Source organism: Bombus pyrosoma, linkage group LG5 (genome assembly GCF_014825855.1).
Source record: "Bombus pyrosoma isolate SC7728 linkage group LG5, ASM1482585v1, whole genome shotgun sequence".
Lineage (NCBI taxonomy): Eukaryota > Metazoa > Arthropoda > Insecta > Hymenoptera > Apidae > Bombus > Bombus pyrosoma.
The window spans coordinates 3405430-3424612 of NC_057774.1; the positions used below are offsets into that span (position 1 = coordinate 3405430).

The following is a 19183-nucleotide window of genomic DNA, read 5'->3' on the forward strand; positions in this document are numbered from 1 at the left end:
TAATATGCAGGGTGGTCCACGAAATTGTTTCAAATCACAGCTCTTTCTTCAGTACAATTACATCTCCTTCGAGAAGATATTTTCTGATTACTTTGTTCTAGCACTTTTTGTATAAATTCTAGAAAAGATACATTTTTATATATAATATATATATGAACGTTGAAAAATCAAACTCCTACGTGCAAGAGAAAATTTTGAATTTCAAAAGGATACATTGAAAGGATCTACAGACACAAAAATTTGATTGGGAAAGAAGAAGGACAAAATACAACGTTTCACGTATTTTATTACGTATTACAGCTTAGTACCTACAACAAAGAATTAAATTATAAACGAAAAAAAAAGAGAAAAGAAAACACATGGAAATCGAAGTATCGTTAAAGTTGAAATTAAAAATATTTTTTAAAATTGTGAATTGAACAAATTTCAACGAACGAGGGAATAATTTTTCCGCGAGAATTGGCCAAAACGATTACGCGCCAGCATGGAAAAAGGTGACACAGGTGTGAACGAGTCGGAAACAGCGACGAAAGCCGACAACGATATTGACACAAGCTTCAGTTTAATTTCTCCGTCCGGTAAACATTGGTTTCCCAACCACGCGGAGTTACGTGCACCCCACTCGTGTCTTGTTCGATCGACACGAACGTTGAAAGAATCGAACTTGACCAGGAACGAAACATAGTCAGCCTGTCGCGCGACAAATTTGCTCGTTACTTCGCCAGCCATTACGATCGCGTCGGTTTGCGAATCGAATGGGGACGTTTCGCGTTTTGCTCATCCGGACCAACGAGGAGTTTCCATCATAAAGGGGGAAAAAAAATTCACCAGTGTAATTTCGGAAGCGAGTTTTGTCCGCGGTGCATTTAAAATCGATGAATTTTTGATCGGTCATGATGGATCGAGATTCGCTGATGAAATCTTTGTCTCGTTATATTCCTGATTCTGCGGTGAAAAATTGATCCTCTAGCTTACAGGAAGAATGTCATTTTAGTCGAAAAATTATCGAATATAGATTTATATAAATGTTGAGAAATTTGAAAGAAGAAGCTTGATGATTTACTTTGTTAAAAAGCGACTCTTTTTTTTAACATCTTCTTAATTTTTGTTAAATAGTTTTTTTTATGACACGAATTACGTGGAAAATTTTCATAGTTGATAAAAATTAAAAGAAAACGTTCATAATAAAAATATATATTTTTTATATAAATTATAGAATAAGGTAGATGTTCAAATGAAATGAATAATACACAACACAAAAATTATTTTGTGGCTACATAGAAGACGATATTTTCTCTCTTCAAAGAGGAACGACATTTTTCGCGCATTCTATCGAATTTTCGTAGAATTTACTTCCAATTCATCAAAGAATATCTCAATCTACAGTTAATGATCTACGATCGCTCTTTCACGTGTCCACCTTCACTTCGATCTCTACTCTAGCTTCCAAGAACGTTACTCTTTCTTCTACTTCTCAGCTTTCAATGATATTCTCAATTGTCCACTCAAATTCTATTCCCTTTTCGTCAAGTACAAAATAAAATCATTATTGTTACCAATATATTCGTATTAAACATGGCATATCACTGATGGCGACGGAAATGTACAGAGTAAATGTTCATGGAGCGAGTTTACACGACGCGAAAAATATTCCTCGTGTATCCCAGTGAATGTTCGCCAACCGAACTTTCGTTAGAGGAAAAATCGGTAACGAGGGAAATACGCTCGTACCTCAACGAAACACGCTCACCGCCAGGGCGAAATTTATTTATCAGCAAGCGTTACGATATCTCGAAACACGGCATGCCGCTGTAACAACCGTGTCTCTGAAAAAGTGTCGGTACATACTGATAACGATCACCCCTCTGTATCGCGGGTTATTAATTAATGCGCCGCGGGGCCGGTTCGCCAGCCATAATCGGTGAATTGACGCGACGAGCTTGTCTGTGGTCTTGTTTTATATGTGCGCGCGTATATTTACGTCTGAAGATCGAGAGAAAAATAGCAGGTCGTAGTTCATTTTTGTCAGGATCTGTCGTATCAGGGAAACGCGTGAGATAATGTATTATCGTGAAAAATTTGACGATTTAAAGAGAAAGTGAGAGAATGAAGAATATTTTTAGGGGAAATTAATTTTCCATACACGTTCACCGATATTTAACTTTTAATACCTTTCGCGGCGATTATGTGAAAAGATAAAATAACGTTTTTACCATACTACTACTTGATAGCTTATCGAAAGTATACTCATTGTGTATGAAATTTTTGTATTCACATATGAAACTATCCTTGAAGAAAGTTTCTGTAATTGAGAAAGCATCTGCTTGTTGTTGATAGAAAAAACATACACTTCTTTATCTGACCAGTTGCTGATTGTTAATCGATAACACGAGAAGGATGTATTTTTACATAATCGACATACGATGTGTTAGAAGCTTGAGCGACTATGTTGTGTTACTTGTTTCTCTTCTCGATTTACTATTTATTGATAGTGATATTCATGATAGTCGTATAAATATAAATTTACGATTATGAAGTGGAATGTTTGTTTCATCAGAAACTAATCATAAAGTCACAGCCTACTCTAGCTTTATTCCGGTTCTTACTCGGTTTAAATGTCAAGATATTCGTCTGACTCGTTCATCTACCATATACGCAGACAAAAGAGTCGCAAATAAACGTTTATGAGCATGAAATAATTTCCGACTGAGAATGTATTCGAAGTCTGGATATTTTTTTTATCAATTTTTACATATGGTTCTAATTTTAGGAGAAAAAGAATCGATAAATTTAGCAGAAATTTAGTACATGGAAAATTTCATTTAGCATTACACAAACAAATGATAATATAGTGTATGAAAATATGTTTTCGTGTAGGGAAGGATATTTTTGATTGCACTCGTCCAGACAATAAAACGATAGAAATTTTATTCGCGTAAAATAATAATATTATACGTAAGAGAATTTGGTTGGCCAACGCTTACAAAAACCACGTTAGCATAAAGCTACGTTACAAATTATGAAACGGCGCATTTAATACCAAACGTCCGACGATTTACTAATCAAATTTTCAGAGACGGTAATTTGACATATTTGATAACGTTCATTACTGATCCACGCAATTGTAAGCTTCGATACAATTAACTCTGTGCATCGATACGTCGGTAATTATTTAACGTTACCATTCCCGCAGTAGAACGATGCAAGCAAATTTATCATAAAACCTCGAAATCTGTTAATTCCAGAATTCAGCTCGCTATCTATATTATTTCTATGCTTTGATACCATCGATGTAAAAAACAATCAATATCGTCGACAGTTACGATTCTTGCAATTAACGTATGTATAGCACTCTTTATGAAGTTTATGAAGTTTGTATGTGTAGCACGTTTTATGAAGTTTCAGAAAGTATACGTTACATAAAACGGAAAAAAATGCAACAAGAGAACGAGCAAAACAATAATCCCAAATACGTATCAGAAAATCCGACAGGTTTCGGATCTTTCATAATTATTAATAACATACAATTATTTTGGGGAAAATTAATGTTGACTTTTATTGAAAGAGGAACATGATCATATACGTTTATTGATTTTCATCGTACCTTCATACAAACTGAAATATAAACTTTATGCACCGATCTTTGTACCTCTTATACTCGTTTCACTGTCTATTGTACGACGATCTTCCGCAGTCCGTGATGCAACGAATTTTTTCCAGCGCTTGATAATTTTCTACCATCAGGCCAGTGTATTTTCTTGTTGTTACATATTGTACAAGCTTATTAACATTTCGAACAGCTGTCAATCACGCGGCTGTCCAATGAACAAGCATCGTTGCGCCAATTTATATAGAAATAATGCAACGAGGTAACGTTATCCCGGGCGAAAACAATGCGCCGGGGCAAAAGATATAATTAACGGAGCTTCTGATTTAATATGCGCCGCTTTAAAGCAACATCAATGGACGGTCGACGAATGATTTGCAATTAATGCACTTGACGCGTTGCTAATGTCTTTCCTATTCGAGCGTCATTGTTTTCGCTATTATCGTCGTTACTATCGTCATCGTTGTCGTAATATTCCAAAAAGGAATTCGATATATATTAAATACGTCTGCTTAAAATTATCTTCGTAAATTTAGTTGAAAATTGGTGTTCGATGTGTTACGACTTGTATAGCGAGTTCACCTAAAATGAATATTTGAATTATAAACAGCGGAGAGAAGAAACAAGAACTAGGGAAAGTTTATATAATTTCAAGATTTAGATACGTTCGATGACGATGGAAGAAATGGAAGAGGCACAAAGTCATCTTGCAAGCCATTCCAAGGTCATCATCATTCTTTTTTGTCACACGTCAGCATATCCGTTTTTTACACCACGCCATTCGATTTTGACGTTGTTTGATCATTTAGAAAAGTTTCCCTCTGAGATGTCAAGAATCTATATCGATCTAATTCTAATAATAATAACCTAATAATAATAAGAGGGTATATGCATAACTTTTAGATTGAACCTAAGATGGTAGAATAAATTATCGCAAGTTCTAATAAATTTAATACTGTTTTACATTACCATAATGTTCAATTTTATATTTGTATTGTATACAAGTGTAGACTATAAAACCTTTTATCATTCAGCAGGTCTACGTAACATTTCGAACGTCGAAAGTAATTTCTCGTCATATTAATATAAATTATATAGACACTGTAAATTTCCATTCGAATCAAAAATATCAGCTTTCGAACTACATTGGCCTTCCTTCAGTTTTCCGTATTGTTTCTCCTTTTTTTTCAATATCTTTTTTATATTCCACCATAAAGACAATAGACGAAAGATGATTCGACGAAGAAGAGACACGGGGACGCGGTAAGTCGACTCGTCTTATTCTCCTTGCAATTCCAAGAAGGCGTATCAACTGGTCGCACTCGGTTGTCGCGTCGTCGACGATGTCGGCACCTTCTTCTATTTTCGATCGGCGAGTTGCATAACCAGACTCACCGAGGAGAAATAGAAACAGGGTGGGAATAGAGCGGTCGAGAGGAGAGCGAGAGTACGTTTCGCGGCGAGTACGTTTGCCTTTCGACCAGCTCGGTTTTTCCACGAAAAACGACCGTATAGATTGCCCCAGGAATGTTTCACATCGCGGGATATTTTACTTTTTGATCAGACGAACACCGAAATGCTTTTAGTAAGGAGCTCTATCCGGAAGAAATGTTTATTGACATATATTATTTAAAATGCTTCAGGTAATATTTAAAACAGTTCATACCGTTAAAATTAATAATATCCGGCTCTTTCACTTTTTCTGCGCATTATGGTTAAGCATATTGTAAGTTTGCTGGAGGAACAATGTATTTTAAAAATAGTCGCTTCTAAGGTATTTGCTAGAATTGATTTCAAAAGTGTGTCACTTGGTAGAATAAAAGTGTCGTAGTTACTTAAGAACGCTATTGAACAACTTAAAATACATTTTTAATAATATACAATACGCGTTAATAATATTTTATTAGACACCTGTAAAAAGTTTGTTAATTAAATAATCGGAGAGAAAAAATACTTTGACCGTTAAATAGTGGAATAATTAAAAATTTTCTATTCTAAACTTTTTTTATCTACTTCAAACCGATTTTTTGAGAAATTTTCTTTTCTTATCGGCATTATTCTTCTAGCAAGTTGACGATACGACTGCGTGAGAAGATTATATAATTGTTGATTCACTAAACTTAATGTGGAAACATTTTCGCTCATTTATATGGTAATAAGACTCTACAAGAGAGAGAGAGAAAAATTCCAAAAGTGAAATATTTATTTCTCCTGTTTTATTCCCTTCTTCGAGCAACGCTCGCAAGTAGAACAAGACGCTAGTCAGAAATTGAAGCGACCTTTCTAAACGAGCGCATAATAGAGACGCGTAATAGAGCCTTAATAATATTTCTTACCACACACATTATAGTAATTTCCTTGATACTCAACATCTACACACACGTTCCTTCCTAAACGTCAAATATCCTTTACAACCGCTATTCCTTCCAACGAAAGTAAGAACAATATTCTCAAATATTATTATTTCAACAACTTTTCACTATCGAAATGAAAGGAGAGAAATTGAGAAAGAATTAAATGAAAAAAATAAACTTCCAAGAGCACGGATGGAACAATCAGTTGAAAACTCTGGAACAAGCAACCATCGAAATTTTTAAATTCCTCCAGGACACGTTTCGATCGCTTTCACGTAACGAACGCCTGGAGGCAACACGAATTCGCGAGCATTTTGCATAATTCAGTCGCGGTGTATTGTGTAAGGTAATAAAGGCTGCGAGTTTTGATCAAAGGATCTTCTTCACCGGAAGCATGGCTCGTGGCTCGCTATATGTATGTTATCACGTGTACAGAAGCAGGAACGACGATGCTGTTGCGATGAGCCGTCGATGGATGCGCGATGCGGACCGCGTAATCGAATTTCACGCGATGCTTCGCCCTTTTTTCCTCGCGACAACGTGGCCAGGCTTGAAAACTAACGGCTCGAATAACCAGTTCCTTCGTCGACAGCCACGCTGATCGTCGGAAGAACACGAAGATTTATCGTGACGGGGATCGAACAGGAATCGAGTGATGTACGAGGCTGGCCGACAGAAAAGAGACGCTGTGGCAGCTTTTTCGAACCTCCGCCGGCCATGTTTTCTCCGAATCTTTCGACTAGAGATTGGTTTCAAACTTTGGTTGTGAAATTTTAATGTATGACGTAATACTATCTTCTTTAAGTAGTTTTCACGATAAAATTTGATTCTTACGAATTCGTGGTTTCCCTTGCACAAGCTTTCCAATTTTATGATACGTATCAAACAAGTAAAATTTGCTCGCGTGATTTTCAAAATGTCCATCGATCACATTTCCTTAGGCTACAAAATCCTACCTACAAAATCTGCACGTCTTAAAACTATCCGAAACAAATTAACTTAAATACTATCTGCTAACAGCAGTATTTTATCTAATCCCACTTTATCCTCGCAATTCATTTAAAACCTCTACATCATTGCAAATCTGTCCTCCACGTTCCAATGTTTCTTGCTTTATACTTTAGACGATATAAATCTCCTTACAAGACCTACATTCACCCGAAAAATAATCGAAACAGCGTAACCATCGACGTTTCTTCTCCCTTGCGAATAATATTCTCAAATCGTAGCCTCGTGTCGGTCTAGGTCGAGCATTCGTCAAGCTTATCGCTGGTTCGTATCTTTAAATCCAATTACACGGGCGAGGCACACGCGTCGAGCAACGATAGGCCACAGGTAGAGAAGGCTGGCTTCGTTGGCCATCGATCACCGTAGATCGATCGTTCGCCAATCAATCGGATCGATCAAACCGGTTGGAGATCCGGTGAAAACGGTTTGCTCGCAACGTGTAACACGCGCTGCTGGAGAACGGATGCTCGCACTTGGACGAATTATATATGCAGGATATAATAAGCTGCCGGTCCTCGAGATATCGACGAGTTATGGCCACCCTAATGGGTTCATAGTGGTTGATTTATAACGCGGGGTCGAACGCGTTTCCCTCTGGCTGGCGTGCGCCATAAAGCCGGTCGGGACGAGCCGGGGGTTTCGCGACGACATCCTTGGCCCTGTGATGACCCGCGTCAGCTTTCGATTTATTGCCCGCTCTCAAAAATGTATTACGTCTCGTGACGGATGCGTCGCTGTGACCAGCCCGTCACGGACCTCTGTTTCCGGTTGGTTGCTACGTATGGTTGTGCGTGAGTTTGTTGCGTGATTTTTGATTGCAGATTTCATGGGGGAATTTGGAGCGCAGAGGGTGCTTTTGTTCGAGGATTTTGTGGTTGTTGGAGGGTTGGTTTTTAGAGGATGTCAGCTACGCGAATGTTTGCTGAGTTTCAGAAACAAAGTACATTATGATAAGTTTGGAACACGCAATAAACCAGTGTACGTATTTTCTCTATACTGTGGCCTAGAACTAGAGCATAAAACGTGTAACAAAAATGTTCACGTCTCTATTACTTGCTCGCTTCGGTATCGCGTAAATAACGTCGATCTTTCTACAATTGAAATACAAGTGAGTACAGTAGATGTACATGTTATCCATTTTCACGTTGCACAACCGATACGTAACATACTTCAAACAGATTCTACAAGAGTCTGAAGTAGGCTCTGGGAACACAAGTGTCGACGAGATAAAAATAGGTTAAGCTATCTTTGAGCAAAATAGACTCGGTCAATAAAGAGAATTGATAGTTTGAAATAAAACTCGAGTTTAGAATAACGTATCAATTTCGGAATGAAGTTACGTATTACAACAATTCTATTATATTTACCGTTAATTCGAAGGCAGATTTTCATTTTCCTAATACTCGCGTTAGACCTCAGATATAAAATAATTTGTCCCATTATACATGATCTTTCCGCGCATTTCGTCATTCTTAATACTTACAACTTACATTACATTGAATATAATTAGAAATATTGGGTTGTCCGGAAAGTGCCTTTCTTTTACACACACGTCTTTTACAACAACGCATCTTTATACAAATATGAAACCTAATCTGTCGAACGTTGTGATCTTTAGTTTGATAGAACAAAATGGATCATACGTAATTCAATAAAATAATATAAAACGGAAACTGTTGTGCATCCATTATTTCCTTATAAAACGAAAGAAACTTTTCGGGCCATTTAATATACATATATTGTAAATATACCGTTACAATATAAAACGCATTATTCGTTACAACATACAATTACCAACTCCGAATCGAATACAACTACAACACCATTTGTAAGACTCGATACAAACTGAAGCTATCCTTTGCATATCACACAATCGTTCCAATAACAGTTTCCGAAAAACGCGAATCTCTATCAGTATACTACCAGCAATTCACGATCGTTGCTTTCATTGCGTGTTTCACGCGTACCGACAAATACAAGGGTTAATGCGTCATAACGCGTTTCCTGCCGCCATTAACGAATCGGCGGCGGCCGCGCGACAAATTGCATGCGCGACACAGAGCGCACCACGTCACCGAATATAGTCGTATTCATTTTGCGCCACGGGCGATAATCGATAACCGGATGGAGGAACGGATAGATTGTCAGATATCGACGATGAACATCAAAAGGTAGAGCGATCAAAGTCGCATTTGCACGGTTGTGTCGTTTAGCCGGTGCCCGTTTTTCAGACGGGGAGGGATGTGCTCGCTGTCGAAACGTTGCTTATCGCGAACCAACTTTCGATCGTACTTCCGGCCAGCGTAAAACGCGTAAACAATTCGCCCGGTATCGGAGTTTACGTAAACGCTTAGCGCTAATGACGCGCCGGGCTGGATGGTATTTGGCCGAAAATTCGCTTCCGCTTTTCAGCGTCGATTTTTCGAAGCGGATGCAACAAGTAAAATGTGCTTCAGAGATGAGCTTTGGATGTTACCGTGTTTAAAGGGGGATGGGCTTTTCCCGTTCAATCGTAGCTTCCGTTTGGAAGGTTCAATTGGCGGCTGTGGCTCGGGGCGAGAGATTTCAGCGATTGCATTTACTGCGATTGTTTTGGATAAATCGACAGGAATCTTGAGTTATCGGGAAACAGGTACTTGAAACGTAGGAGGAAGCTTTGTACGTTAAGGAACTCTTTCCAATCTGTTGTTGCAAGTTACAGCTGTAAAAAATAAAATCACACTTGGATTGTTTTATAACATTGCCAGGATCAATTGCGAAGACGAATGGCGATTTTGCGATAAAATCAAATCTTTTCAAAACGACCGTTCTAATACTCTTCGACGTCAATGTACATACAACTCGCTGTTAAACGTTGAGCGGCCAATTCTCAAACTGTCGACTCTCAAATTGAAAATTACCAGCGCCTCTTATCCGAAACATAACGAGCCTTTTCAAAACACTGAAAGCCGCAACACGAGGAGCCGTTTGTCGCGAGCAAGTTTCGTGCAAATTAACGCCGTTACAGGAACAATCGCGTGGACGCTTTTATAGGTTCAGCCGCGACTCCTCATTTACGCGACGTGACGAAATATGTTACGTTCAAAGGACTGTGAGCTATGTAAACACTGTCACCGTGACGCTTTGACCCAGTTTTTCCTTTTTTCGATTTTGCAAATGGGCGAAGTCGACGTTGCGTTCTCTCGTTAGCATATTCGAATCGAAGTCTTCTCCGACCATTCGAAGGCGACTAATAATCGTTATCGATGTGTACCGTGCGACTCCGCTATTCCATTTGCAATCTGCAAATTAATGCGGATACTTGGAGAGAGGACCTATTTTCTGGAAGACGGGCGACGTTCGCTAAGGTGAACGAAAACAGTGCTTCGAGGGTGGAAAATGGTCGAGTAAAATGGAATAAAAAGTGCGTGCGTGTGCCAGCTTCTTCGATGTACATTTCCGAAGAGCGTCAACGTGAAACGAGAACGAAGAAAGCCAAGTAAAATGGAACGTTGAGTGTAAACGTCTATGGATGGTGAATTGTAGATATCTGCTTTGGGATGAATGAAAATTTGGATTTTTGATAAGGAACGTTGATCGTGTAAGTTTCTGCAGCTCTGATTTTTAGAGCTGGATAAGCTGAATAACAAAGATTAATTTTCTAAAATTCCTCCGAAAAGCCTCATTAACACCAGCCTCGCTTAAAGCTGCAAATACTAGATCTTCTCTTTTTTAATGTTCCCCTTAAACTTACTTTTGTTAGACCTCAAAAACAATCCTTAAAGATATCATACACTATCTTAAACAAGTCATAGACAAACACTTGTGCTTTAAACTTCAGAAACTCGCAAGCATGATATATAATATTTACACCATACATTATATAGTACAATATAGAAGCTTGCAAGCTAACGATTATATAATTGTACTTGTTCTTACGAAACTAATTTTTGCTAACTCGTTAATAGACCACATGGACTCAATCAATTGTTTTAATATTGTTGAGAATTATGGATCTTAATTGCCGAAATAAAAGTAAAGGAACACTAAGGTTAGAATTTATATTAAAACAGTTTTAGATTTATTTAATAAACGATTTCCAGGATCTTCGTCGATATACATTTGCACGCGTCTCAGCACTTTCTTTGCCTCACCATCTTCCATACTAGACTGCCAACAGAACAGTTACATTCATCTGTTTTTCGAAACGCGGCGCACACAATACTTCCACACACTCATATTCATATGCATGTGTCACTACTACGCGGCCAATCTAGTCTAGCACACAAAATTATACATATCTCAATAAATATTAAAAACCTCTTCTCTCGACCAAACCACATAATTTCCTAGTCGAAGAAACCAACCAGTCCCGGTTAGTCTTTCCAAAACTTGCTGTTATCGCAAACACCTACGTTCCATCGCCAACAGGCGGAAGCCTACGAACGAAACGGAGAACCCGACGAGGTTCCGATCACGGAAGCATCGAAATCAGTCTGGTTACCGTAGGAAGCAGCAAGAAGAAGGTTGGACGACGCTGCGGAAGGAAGCGACCATCCCCCTGCCCAGTAGCCAGCGGCGATAGAGTCGCTATTCACGTCGTACTCCCTTTCGAGCGGACTCTTCAGAGTTTAATATAATGGCTAATATCATCGGAGATCCGCACAATGCAAACAATTTGAACCTACGGGTTCCGACTGCTCTCTCGTGCCCCGTGAACGAGCGACAGGGGATGCTGTGGGAGGGTGGCACGCGATAAGACGGCCAATGAACAGAAAATAGCGTGCTCGCGGAGGAAACTGTGGGCCTCGCTGGTTAAATACGACGGACATCGGTAATCGATAACGAACAATGGCTCGCGGAAAACGCGAACCCGATGATGTCGTGTTTCCGTGATATCCACCACCAGTCAATCTGCTCTTCTGTGAATGTTGTCGATGGTTAGGGATCGTTGCCGCGGTCCCTGTTCCTACTTTGATTTTCGCTCTTTGTCTTTAATCAGTTGCAACAGGGGCACGTAAGTTATCGAAGTTATTTGGAACGTGATAAAATGATAGTTTTTAGATTTAAATTACTCGATTGTTGATATTTACTATTTACTTTTTAATAGTGGCATATATGAGGAACAATGAGAGTTTGAAGAATTTCTTTGCTCTTTATGCTATAGGTGAAACAAAGTTCTCTATTTTATAATTAGATCGTAACTTTGATCGGCAATCGCTGATTGTGAATATATATATCAAAATATATAACATATAACAGGATCGAATTCGGTGTATCGTTGATTGGCAATTTTTACAACTTCGATGCATGTATCCAACATTGAATTTTAATAGTCGAACAACAGCACCGTGTATATTTTTCGAGAGAGAAATTTTGAATTCGTAGTGTGGTTATTGCGATGGTATTGTTACAAATGAGTTTAGTAAATCAGCAAACTATATTTTCCTAAGGTTACTAGATCAAACACGAACATCGTCCATAATTAATAAAAGCTATTGTTATCGCAAAATCGGAATCGTATGTTTATCAGTGTCGTAATGATTTGCCAGGTCCCGTTTAACGTGGCTACATTTCGACCAATTAGCATTTATAATTAGAAGCGTTTGTCCTCCATTATTCATGGAAAGCCGATGGCTCGAGCCATCATCGTGTCGTTCACGAATTCGATGATCAACCCGTGTAACCTGTTCCTCGTCGTTCGGCGATTTTTCATCGGACAACGTCGAATAAACAAACGCATTGCTCGTCTCTAGTTAGTTAAACGACTTCAAAAACTGCTAGACATTTTGACGTTCCATTATACTCGAAAGATAATGAGTGCTTGATAAAGCGTTGCGTCAAATACTTTCGGTAATTAAATTTGAAGCGACGTTTAATTGCGAGCAAGAAATTCCAAATGAACGTTGCTGAATATTATTCGTAGAAAGCGACGTCTCTTTTGTACGAGAGGAATGAAACCAAAGGAATAAAAATAAAGGGAATAACGAGTAAAATAAGTAAAACAAAAGTATCTTTTCCGTTATAATGGTTGATGCAATTGTAGACAATCAATTTAAAAATGTAACAGAGTGCACTTGTCTTTCAAATAAAAATCTTCTTGTCTTGTAATAGGTAATTTGTAAAACAGATTGACAATAAGTATAAGGCAGTATTTTTAGTTTTTTGTAATGATGTATACTCATATTATAGAGTTTGTATTCTTTCATTCAGTAAAATTTTCACTGTTTCATCAACTTACTGTTTGGCCTCTTATATCGTTTAATTTGTCGTCACGTTTAATGATGATTAAGTACAAATTTCGCTTATTTGTACATTTAGAGAGACAAAAATAAACTTTTCACGTATTAATTGTCCCTATTTCAGGACCACTTGTACACTGCAGTATTTTACGGCATGAATCAGCTCAAAAACTTTTTAATACTCACTGGATACCTTGAGGATCCGGCTGCTTTAGAAACTTGTTGCTGGCCATATATTTCCACTGAATCATTTCAGAAATATAAAGCATTTTCTTATATTCCTTACGACTTTACTTCTGTCTTTTCCTTTATAAGAAAACAACGAAACAATTTATCAACCTTCATGCTGAATATTTCAAGACCGGCACTTCAAATCTCTAGATTTCATTAAATTAGAAATAGAATTTCCCCATGCAAAACCATATTGCAAAATCTAACACGCAGCCACCGATAGAACTTTTCATAAACTCTATTAACGCAGTAAAATTGTACAAAATTTCGCCGCGAAGTTAATACTTTTAAAAATTCTGTGCCAAGAAAATTCTGTTTCATTCTTGCTTTATCCTCTGACAAAATAAATTTGTATATTTTAACACGATATTATATACGTTCTCCTTAAACAGAAATGACTTTCCTTTGAGATGTATCGAGACTTTTATAAGTAACTTTTCTAAGTAAAGAATATTTAATCGGCATAATTAGACTTTTACCTTAAAGTTTTAGGTTTGTATTTAAAATACAACTTCGTTCGCGGAACAAACAAAACCAACAGCATCATTCTCCACAGTGAGATTTTTGCCAAATTAGAGAAACTGTATAACGAGATATAAGATGGAATCGTTCGCTATAAGGAAATTGATTATCATTTGACGATGGAAAAATGAATATCGAAGGGAAGTATCGATTATTAGCGGGAAACGGCGAGTAGCGAATCGTCGCCCCTATTATTCCCTGTAACTGGGTTAATTTTTCTTCAGGTTCGTTTTCTCCTTGCCTGATCGCAACGAAGAGTATCCGACAGGTGTACCATCCTTCTCCAGGCTGAGAATATATTATCCCCGCTTTAATTGTACTTTTATCGTCCGGTCGTCCGGCTTCGATAAATCTCACCAGTTAACTCAATGGCTCGCGTTCAACTACCGCTCGTACAGCTCTCACTGTATAACACTTGATAGGAACTTCTTTGATCAAACGAACGACTCACGAAATAGATTTTTAGAAGACAATCGAGAAAAAGTAGGACAAATTATGAAAGAGAAGGAATTGATTGCAAAAACTTGAAAATGTTAACGTTGGTAGTAGGTAAACGTAGAAGTTTATCATGGCACGGAGATTGTTGAATAATTCGATGAATAAAAAAATTAATCATTTTTATTACATATGTAATTTGTCATGTAATAAAAATTATATATTGTTCACATGTTTACACGTACAGTTCTAACGTAAGTTAACGATTCAAGTACAGATATCGACAGATTATCGAGATAAATTTTAGCAAAGAATAGCTTGCCAAAATTAATTCTGTCTTTAAAAACTAACAGGTAATTTTTATTACATGATTGTACAAGGAATTGGAAAGTGCATGATACTTAAAAGTCACACATAATTTCCTGATATCTTAATCGATATTATATTATACCTAATTTTATTAAATACCAAATTGTTTCTATCCCATGATCATATGTATACAATATCACGAAATAGCGTACATATAATACAAAAAATACCAAAATTTCCTTTCGCCCCCAAAGGAAACTGTTGCGAATTATCGATTAAAGAGCAACCGGTCAGGTCAAACCGATCGATCGATATCGCGTAATTCGAATGAATTAACGCTCAAGGAGGAGGAGGTTTAATATATCGAATGTTAGAGTAATCCAGCACTGTATTTGCATTTGTTGTATAAACGTAAACGTAAGATTTTGTTGGGAGTGAAGTATTTCACCCGCACGGTACGAAGTCTGTTGATGAACTGTCCTCCTACGTTGTTGATTCTCCCTAACAGCCGTTGGGTTTCGTCTGTCCATCGTGCCTTTCCGGTTGGGCTTTCCCGGGGTTTTTTACCTGACCTCGAAGTCATTGAGTTTAAAGCTCGGGGAGGACATGAATGGGTCTGTCCGTGCCATAAACGGACGGCCACTTAAAATTCCGAACAGAAACTATATTAAAATTAAAAATAAATAAGCGATTATTCCAAAGAAATGTTTATTATCGTTGATACGTTATTCAGACAGCAACGATTTCTCCTATAATTCCATGTTTTCTAATTACAGACCTTAAACAACCTTCGGCCGAACTAATGGGAGGAACAAAAGGGTCCACAGCGATTTCCGTGAGAGCGTAAACGATATATCAGCGACGACTAGCAGCGCCGGTTAAACATCATCGGCAATAAAGCATGCTTTGCATCGAGCGAACAGTTGCCTTTAGTCTGCATTCGGATTAAGGGGAGGGGTGGATTAAAAGTGAAAATAACGTTCTGGATCTCTTTAACGCTAAACATCAGAACGGAACAAGCAATGGAAAAGCTTCGAGCGTATTACGCGAATTAGTGTCGTTTCCACCCTTGCAGCTCGTCCCGTGAATCGCATTAAACGTTAATGCTTATATATTAATATATTAATCGAGCAGCTGAATGTGGAAACTGAACGATTCAGCAGCGGCTCTATGCCAGGATTTTGCAACGCTATTAATCAAATAATAAATAAGTTTGGATAACTTTCGTAGCACGATGGTTGAAAATTGAACCTGTTTCATTAGCGATTAATTTATTGATAATGCGGGGGTGGGAATTTAACTGTTCAACGCGAATCATGGAATTTTGTGGACTAAAAATGTGCGAAAAGATCGAATGTTCGATGCTACGCTGAAAGAAGAACGAGCCTCTTCAAAATCCTTAGTGGATATGCACTTACGTTGTTAGAAAAATCAAAGAAGATTGTAAAATAGAGAAAGATGCGTGGAAAGATTCAACTACATTGAATATGGTACTGGTTGAGTGGGTTTCTGAATGATTATTGCGCAGAATGATGATCGAAAGTTTTAGGTTTGATATTGCAGCAGTTAAATATAGCACTATAATATTTAATTTCGCATGTGTCTATAAATGAAAATTTTGATAGTTTCTTATTTTGTATGTCTCTAGATTTACACTAATTTAGAGAATACATAACAACAATAGAATAAAATGTTCAGTTTTGTAGATTTCTAAAGATTTTATACATTAAAATGGAAGATCTCAAAAAAAAAAAAAAAAAAAAAAAAAATTAGAGAGATTTTCAAATTGTTAGACACGTTTCCAACAAAATTAAGAATTCTGGAGTTCCACAAGTTTCTTCGACCATTACACTTCAAGGCTTCGGAATGCAAAGTCCTATTCAATAAGAATTGCACGTTCCAAAATTCCAAATTTATGATTCGGTATTTTTATTTAACGTAAGCACCATCGTGCCCTCTGTCGCCGATATTAACTCTGTCTATTTTTCAAACAACAGAAACCATCTTTTTCACTTCAACACACAAGCGAGATTACCAAAATCTAACTCTTTAAAGAAGGACGAAACTTGTGTTCGCGAAACTTAGTTTCCAATCTTTGCTTTCCCAAATCGGACTTCTTTTAACTCCACGCAAAGTATTACGATACACTAGCTTCGGAAGGAGCAAGAGCCCGGAACAGAACGAACATCAACTCAGAAAAGATACTCTGTGTCGCGAGCATCTGGCCAACAGTCGCCACCTCGTTTGGAATTAAGTGGCCTCTGAAATGGAAGCATATTTTTCGGTTGTTCGGCAACGAACGGCCGAACTTTCGCGGCGATATTACGCGGTACATACGTTATCCAAACTTTTCTGGATTACAGCGGCTTTTTCCAGACCTGGTCGTGTAAAAAATGTATCACCGTTATGGAAGGTGCGCGTACACGCAGCCAATGTCAGTGCCTAGATTTTATCGCGGATAATATGGTTACGTCGTTGTTACTAAGCCGCCTTACTTCTTAAGAATCTGTGGGCTGTGCATACGTTATTCGTGCTCTGTGACGTTACAGCTGGAAAGGAAAGTTTGCATTGAATTGTTCTCCGAATAGATGTAGAAGATTATCCCACTCGAGCTTTGTTCGGATTTCTAAAATCCATTCGGCACGTTCAAAGAATTTTCAAAAAAGGTTCAAGTAACTTGAACGACGCAGAAACCTGTATGACGAAACCTGTAAATCTGTGAATCCATTATATAAGTTAAGAACATGTGAAAAGACTTTCTCGTATTTAAATCCATTTTCTCGTATTTAGATCTGAACGTACGCCCAGAATGTACATTTTTAACGAATATTCTGATCGCGTAAAAATTTTGTTAAGGCATTAGACCAAATTGAAAGAAAAAAAATGTAATCTCGAGCGGTAGAGATTCACGAACTGCAATCGCGATATCCGCTAACACACTAATTATGTCGGGAAACATTTACAATGGCACAATTTCCAGTCTCAAATAACATTCTTCCGATACCGTTTCTTGAGAAGTTTCCAAGAATCGTCGTTTCAAGCATCGAGCTATTCTCTTTAAAGCATCGTCGCAAACAAGCAACAAAGGGAGAAAAAAAGCAGAAAAAGACTGGCGCGGAAATTCTTCAAAAATTTCCTTTTGTCGTCGTTCGTTCGTTTGCTCATGGACCGGTCGTGTTGCAATTTTATCGCGCAAATAGCTGAGCTCGTTCATTTTCAATTTCTCGCGCCGTTTACCCCTCTTATTTCCCTCTTCTTCCGGTTTTAACGAAGGTGAAAAATTCAACGGGATAATTTTCGTATGCAAATACGCCGTTACCGGGGCGGGACCTCTCGTAATCGCGCCTCTGCCCATCTAACGAGGCTGCATTGAATTTTTATTTAGCCAAGCCTCGTTATTCCCCCCACTCGCGAAACGTTCCACCCTGTCTCTCTTCGATTATACGTTAAATTCTTCGTTGTTCGTGCGTATCATCGATCGTACGATCGACGAGAAGAAGGATGAAAGCCGAGGATGGAAACGAGGGAAGAGAATGGCGAGAAGGAAGCGGAAAGACTGACCTCTTTCGGTGTTCGTGGTTGAATTAAATGTTTGGACTTGGTCGCGTTTGATGGCGCCGAGCCAACTAGTTTGTCATCAGGAAAAGTTACGCGAAAAGGAAAACTGGCTGGCAGGAAAAGGACGAAACAGATTATTTATTTGATCACTGTTTCGCCGAGATTTATTGTTGCAAACGGAAGCCAATGGAGACACAGAAGAAACGACAGAGAAGCATAAAGATTAATCAATGCTAGAAAATTGATTTTTATGTGTTGTATTGTATTTGTCTCGTCGTGTAAGTAGTACGACTAAATGAATGTTGTTTTTCATCCACTCTGGAGAAAATCTTTCTTACCGCGATGTGATTGAAAATATATTTATCCTTTATTTCCTTTTTGAATAGAAGATTTTAATATTTCTAATATCTTTTTAGTATGTTTTCTTCAAGGTATTGTAAATATCGTAGTATTAATTTGAAACGTTACGTACGAGACACGCTGAATGTTAATAGACGTAGACGTATCCCGTTATCTTCTCAATTATTAATTTTTTCGTGAAACGTGTAAGTAGATATTATGATTTATAGCTTAAATTTTCCCTTCAATGTGTTATACGAAGACAAAATATAGAGATAGAGATCTGTATTATGTGCTTGGGTTAATGCCAATGTGGTTAATAATTCAAAAATACGGAAGCAAAATCAAAGGGACCGAGGAAATAGTGGGAATTGGGTTGGATGTATAGCGTGTAGTATAAGAAATAACAAGCAGCAGAAACAGACAAAGAGACAAGAAATAAATGATAAGCAGTGCTTTGTGACAGGCGACTAGATATAATGTGGGCAAAATACACCGAACTAAAATATAGAGGAATAAAAGTGACAAATATCGATGACAAATTAAAATATAAATCTTGCTCTTGTTAAGGGACTATTCCGGCGCTAATTCAATATTTC

At 37.8% G+C, this 19183-nt stretch overlaps 1 protein-coding gene and 2 long non-coding RNA genes across 7 annotated transcripts in view; 1 reads left to right on the top strand and 2 right to left on the bottom strand.

Moving 5' to 3' along the window:
* Positions 1-19183, bottom strand: part of LOC122567626 — a 585073-nt gene that overhangs the window by 431384 nt on the left and 134506 nt on the right. The gene's annotated exons all lie outside the window — the stretch shown is intronic.
* Positions 104-5240, bottom strand: LOC122567642. Its single transcript, XR_006316850.1, has 4 exons — positions 4577-5240; positions 4273-4474; positions 3638-4189; positions 104-118 (listed from the first exon to the last, which is right to left on the bottom strand). It is a non-coding gene; the product is annotated as an uncharacterized LOC122567642 (long non-coding RNA).
* Positions 5119-17432, top strand: LOC122567647. The gene is made up of 2 exons (XR_006316856.1): positions 5119-5250; positions 15464-17432. It is a non-coding gene; the product is annotated as an uncharacterized LOC122567647 (long non-coding RNA).